Here is a 6,000-nt window from a genome sequence, read left to right as displayed (position 1 = left end):
CAGCAATTCTAATTTCACACGTTTTCTCTGGAGCGGGTTATCTGCAGACCCACCCTTCATTACCTGCCTTTATCCCACTCTTTCCCATTTCTCCAGCCATTCCCTGTTCCCAAATTATCAAATATTCAGTGTCCTGTAACGTGACCCAGCAGGGGGAACATTTTCTGCATTAGACATTACAGAATTAATTTACAATCTCATGTCTTTTTTTACATTATTCTGCTTTGAAACATTCCCCAATTTACCTGGAAAATGCAATTCCCATCTTTCTCTCTCTCTTGGCAGCTGCAAGTTTCTCTGAACCTGGTGCCCTCCACATCCCTGAGCCCACCTTCAGCAAGGTAAGACAATGCTGGCCACCTTCAGAGGTGTTTTAAATCTTATTTCTGCTCCTCATGGATACACAAAGAAGGGAAAACCCCTCCTTTCCCATCGTTCCACCTCTCCCTGACCACGTGGGGACGTTATTCCTGTACAACTGTCCCCCTGCTAATAAATTAATTTAAAACTTCTCCTTTTTCCCCAGTTTGGTGCACGTTTGAAAGTCACACTTCCCTTCATTATTTTGCTTTTTTTGGTTCCTTTTAACCCATTTCAACATCTCAGATTGGTTTCCTGCACGTAATAATTGTTTCTTTGGTAGTAGGCTTCAGAAAGATTGGTTTCCTGCACGTAAGAGTTGTTTCTTTGCTGATAGGCTTTGGGTTTGTGTTTGAGAAAGAAATCCTGGTGGTCTTCCATGCAATTAAATTCAAAATAGCTGTGGGGCTCCTGAAATGAAAATATATTTCACTGCAGAGCTGTCATCCTAACCAATCACCTCAGATGAGTGCTTGCTGTTCTCTCCCTTGCTGTAAAATAATGTGTGTTTTAAAGCTGGGATTTTTCTTTTCTCTCTGCCCTCGTGCTCGTTAGAGGTTTGTAAATGAAACCTCGTTATGTCGAACAGCTGGGAGTTGTGTTTAAAACCCCTCACTTAAAAACAAAAGAATTACCTGAGTAACAAAATTAAAATGTGCACACTCAGGCCAGAGTGGTAACAGAGCCACTTGAATCTTTGCAGGGACAGCTGGGCACAAGGAAAACATGGAAAACATGGAAAACGTTGGGAAAAGTGGAGTTCTGCTGGCACTTTGTCCTCCTAGGCAGGGCTTGGTTTAATAACTCATCAAACCCACGTTGTTGGAAGTCACCTGGTGCCAGTTGTGAGGGATTTTTTAAACTTCCCTTCATGAGAGGGATTGTCCGGAATTAGAGGAAATTTTGTTCCCCTGCTTACAACAAAGTTGTTTCATTTATTAAGGGTCTGAACTGAAATGGGGCTCGTGGTGTTAAACTGAGGTATTCACAAAAAGAGCAAATCTGGGGCTGGGTTTATAGGGAATGCATCTTTTATGTGAAAAGAGGAATGGGAAAGGAATTATTTTGAAGAAGTCAGTTGATAAAAGCCACTCCTTCTGGTGGAATACTGAACAGCTCAATCAGAGATGAAGGATTTGAGGATTTGATTTTTACTGGGTTGCCTCAACCCTGCACTTTGTAGGATTCCTCTTTGGGAAGGATTATTTTTAGGAGGGCATTGTCATCCCAAGACTTTGACCAAAGGAGGATCTGGCTCCACACTCCCTCATTCCAACCTGGAATTTGAAGCTGCTTAGAAAACACATTATTCTACATTTGACTTTCCTTTTTGGGGGGATTAAAACCTGTGTTATTGCATGAATTTTCATGAAATTTGGAGATGAATTTAGATTTTTAGAGGCGAGCTTTCAAGGCAGCTCACGATTTTTTTGTGAGTCAGAATGGGTTGGAAACTGGTTGGCAGTGGAATGGCTGGGATCACATGAGACTTTTCAAGTCAGAGATATCTCCACTTGCTCAAGAGATGCTTTCATGTGGTTTCCAAGGGAAATAGTAACTCCTTATAACATCTTTACAAGAGAGCCAATGTCAAAATGCCTGGTGGCAAAGTTCCACTCTTTCAGCCTCCAAACTCATCTTTCCATCTAAAGTAAATATGTGTTAATGATGAATAAAACTGCTCTGTTAGAATTGGGTTGAGCAGGGGGTTTTAGAGGTTGGCAGCTCAATAGAGTTGAAAATTATTTCCCTTCTCTTAGTGAAGGTGGGAAGAATTACCAGGTAGAGGAGCAGGTGAAAGCCTCCTGGTGCTGTGGCTTTTAGTCATGGAATGAGTCAAGGAGCTGGGAAGAGCTGGGCTCTTCAATCATGGAATTGTTTAGGTTGGAAAAGATCTCCAAGATAAGGACCTTTCTTTCATGGGGCAAAAGCAAGGAGAATAACCTTTAGTTCCCATCCAAAATGTCTGCATGACACAGAGAGGATTCATTTTTTTCATTGATAAAGCCCATAAATATTTTAGCTACCACACCAGGGCTCATCACTTGCAATGAGCTTTTTTCATTACACTGGATCATTGTTCTGTGTGTAAGGGGCAGACTGAGTAACCCAAACCATCCCATGGTTTATTTGGCCCAGTGCTTCAGACTGGGCTCTGGGAATTGCTTTGGGCATGGATTCTTCCAAGGTCAGTATCAAAATAACAACTTAGATGAGGTGGGTTTAACTTCTCTGTGTTTTCTTCTAACAATCCAAGACATGCTATTTTTTGATGTGTAAATCAGCTTTTTTTCACATTTAAAATATTGGGCTCATCACTCACTGTTATCATTATCATTTTTTTTGCTTGTGCCAAACTTTAATACATTTCTAGACAAGCTTTTCCCCATTCAGAGCATCACTAGTGGCCTGTCTGTCAGCTCTGGGGTGGGCAGGAAGTGGCATCTGCTGTGTCTGAGAGTGTCTGCGTGGCCTGGGGGGGACTGATGAGCTCCCTTTTAAGCCTTTTTTTTCCCAGTGACATTACCAATTTGTGCCCTTTGCCAGCCACCAGTCTTCATTAGGCTGATGGGAGATGATATCTGGGAGGTCTCTACCTGGCCTTCTGATTGCATTAGAATTGGCCCAAAAGTTACTGGGCCAGGGGAGAATGGGCTGTGTGATCACAGAACTCTGGTCCTTCAGCAATCAAAGCCAAGAGTGCCACACTATAAAGTTCTTCGGTGCATTTTTGGGAGATATTTGTATTTTTCTGGCCCACATTTGCCATTTAGCCCTGGTTTGCTGTGATATTTTCCATCACCTGGAAAGCACTGCTGGAAAAATGAGGAGGAGCAGCAGATTGGGAGAGGAACAGCAGCCATGTGAACTTTAAAAGGCCTGAATATCAGCAAGGCCACTACATTTGCAAGACATTAGGTAGTTTATGTACTATTTTATGCATGGAGCCTCCTAACAGTTATTTCTCATGGATCTGCAAAATATAAAAGACTTTAGGTTAAAGGAATAATAATGAATCATTTATGAGATATTATCTACGAAGATGGATTGGTTCCATCTGTTGCAGTAATAAAAATAATAATGCTCAGCAATTACATAAATGCTTTACAGGTTTTCAGTGTGCATCACAAACATTAATCTAAGATCTAGCCCATAGCACAGTTTTTAAGAGCTTGTAAAAGGCCTTCAGCTTATACATGCTGGGTTATTTATTTATTTTTAACAAGGAAATTTGTCGTAATAGAGTTTTTTTAAACTGGTTTAGAAAATTGAGTTGTAGCTCCTCAGTCTAAGGCACTCTACATAGATGGCCACAAAACTGGTTTCTTTTTCTTTCTGTTGGTTGAAGTTGCTGCAAATGTCCAGGAGAAATACAGCTCCACAGGCAGGTGTTCATTATCATACAAATGATGGAAAAGTCTTCCAGGATGCCTTGCTGGCATTATCTCCCAGTTATTTGTTAATCTCATTTTTTTTGTGTCTTGTAAGCAGCTCACTGAGGGAAGGGCAAAGGTTTCTGAGGCAGAGCAGAGCCTGACAGTGGCTGTGCTGTTGCACACATATATTTCATATAGGATCTTGCTCCCTGAAAGAAATCATTCTTTTTGTTCACTGCAGGAAGAAATCAGGTATATGAACAATTGGTTTCATGCTTTAGATGCAGTCTAATTTAACCAACAGAATGAGTATTAGGTTTAATTTTGTTCTGCTTGGAATTTCATTTGAATTCTAGAAAAAGAAGTGATGATAACTTTAGACAAAAGAATTGTTTGATTGTTTGATGTGCTTTCTGGCAGACAGAGGTGAGGTGAAACAGGCAGGATTTAAATGCAATTTAAAATAGAATTATCCCAGCTGATATTTTGGGCATGTCCATAGGCTCTGTGAATATATAGATCAATCTGTTCTGTTAGCTTGGATTTAGGTACATTTGGAAGGGTGTCATGGAATGGGCTCCTCTGCAGTGGAACTTGTGACCTTGAAAGACAAGGTGCCATGGGAGCTCTTGCCTTGTAAATCTGTTTATCTGTGCACGTCACAGATAAGACCCAGCAATGTCCCTTGACTGAACAAGTGACATTAATTCCATTAACTCTGGGGAAAAGGAGTGCTTTGTATTGACAATTGGAATGGGAGGGGTTGGTTAGGTAGCTTCCCCCACCAAATATTTGGATTGGAAATATTTAACACTTCATCCAGGGAATAGAAAGGTTTTATTGGAACTAAACAAAACAAAACAAAACAAAAAAAAACAAAAAAAAAACCAAAAAAAACCAAACAAACAAAAAAAAAGTATTTCCTTCATCAATATTCTGTTAATTCATATCTAATGAGATTAATTAAAACAGATGGGAGGAAAACCCTCCAGTGTTTCATAGGCAGGGAAACACTGGGTTCAGTGTGGTCAGACCCAAGTGCTGAAGATCATTCCTGAGCTAGAGAAGAGTTTGTTGTCAGTGCTGCCTGCCCCTGTAATCATCCCTGACCTGGGAAGCAATTCCCTATTCCCTGTCCCATTATCCCACTCTTGGGGTTAGTGGCTCTGGGCACTGCAAACCCCTCCTGCTTTTGGGAACTCCAGGTGCTGCTGGAGGGGCTCTCCCTGAATTTTCCTGTGAAAATGGGTTTTGGTTGTGGTTCCCAGCCTGGCCTCACCTGGGCATCCCATGCTCCTCCTGCTCCTCACCTGGACACCTCCCTGGGTCTCCAGCTCCTCTCCAGCCCTTCCCTCAGGATGTTTCTCTCATGGAGCACTCATGGTCACTCTGACCATCTTTGGGGCTGCCCCTCTGAGCTGCTGGGTCACAGAATCTCGGGATGGGCCAGGCTGGAAGGGACCACAGTGACACAGGATTGTGTCCAGACAGCTCTGGGACATCCCCAGGGAGGGAGACCCCACAGCCTCTCTGGGCTCTGCTCAGGGCTGGGCACTGCCCAGGGCAGGAGCTCTGCCTCCTGGGCAGGGGAATTGCTGGGATCAGTCCTTGCCCATGGCTCTGGGGCCATTGCTGGGCTTGGAGCAGAGCCTGGGCCTGCTCTGCCCCTCCCTGCATCCAGGGACACCCAGGGACACTCAAGGACACCCAGGGACACCCAGGGCTGAGGCTCCTCTCAGCTGGGGCTCCTCTCCAGGCTGAGCAGCCCCAGCTCCCTCAGCCTTTCCTGGGCACGGAGATGCTCCAGACCCTTGCTCAGCTCCAGGATCTCCTGTCCCTGCTGTGCTGAGGATCCAGAGCTGGACACAGCACCCAGAGGTGTCCCCAGAGCTGGACACAGCACCCAGAGGTGCCTCACAAGCCTGGGCACAGGGACAGGGTGCCTTGGTCCTTTGCTGGATGGCAGTGCCTATTCCCAGCTGTCACATTATGGCTAAAAGTAATTATTTCTTATAAAACACTTTTCATTCTGTGCCTTCTCCAAAACATGGAGTGCACAGTGGAAATCCCTTAATGCAAGTGCGCCTCAGCCACTCAGGAACAACCTCCAAAAAGCTCCTATGGAAACCTGTCCAGGAATCTCCCTGGGTGCAGGATGGAGCTGCCATGGTGTGAACACTGGGATGTGTTTTCAGTACCACTCTGGTAAGAGTTAAATTTCAGAGGTTCTGCCCTAAACTGGCTTTGTTTCAGACGTCAGAAT

This window comes from Vidua macroura, chromosome 7 (genome assembly GCF_024509145.1).
Source record: "Vidua macroura isolate BioBank_ID:100142 chromosome 7, ASM2450914v1, whole genome shotgun sequence".
NCBI classification, from domain to species: Eukaryota; Metazoa; Chordata; class Aves; order Passeriformes; family Viduidae; genus Vidua; species Vidua macroura.
This window is presented reverse-complemented; position numbering follows the sequence as displayed.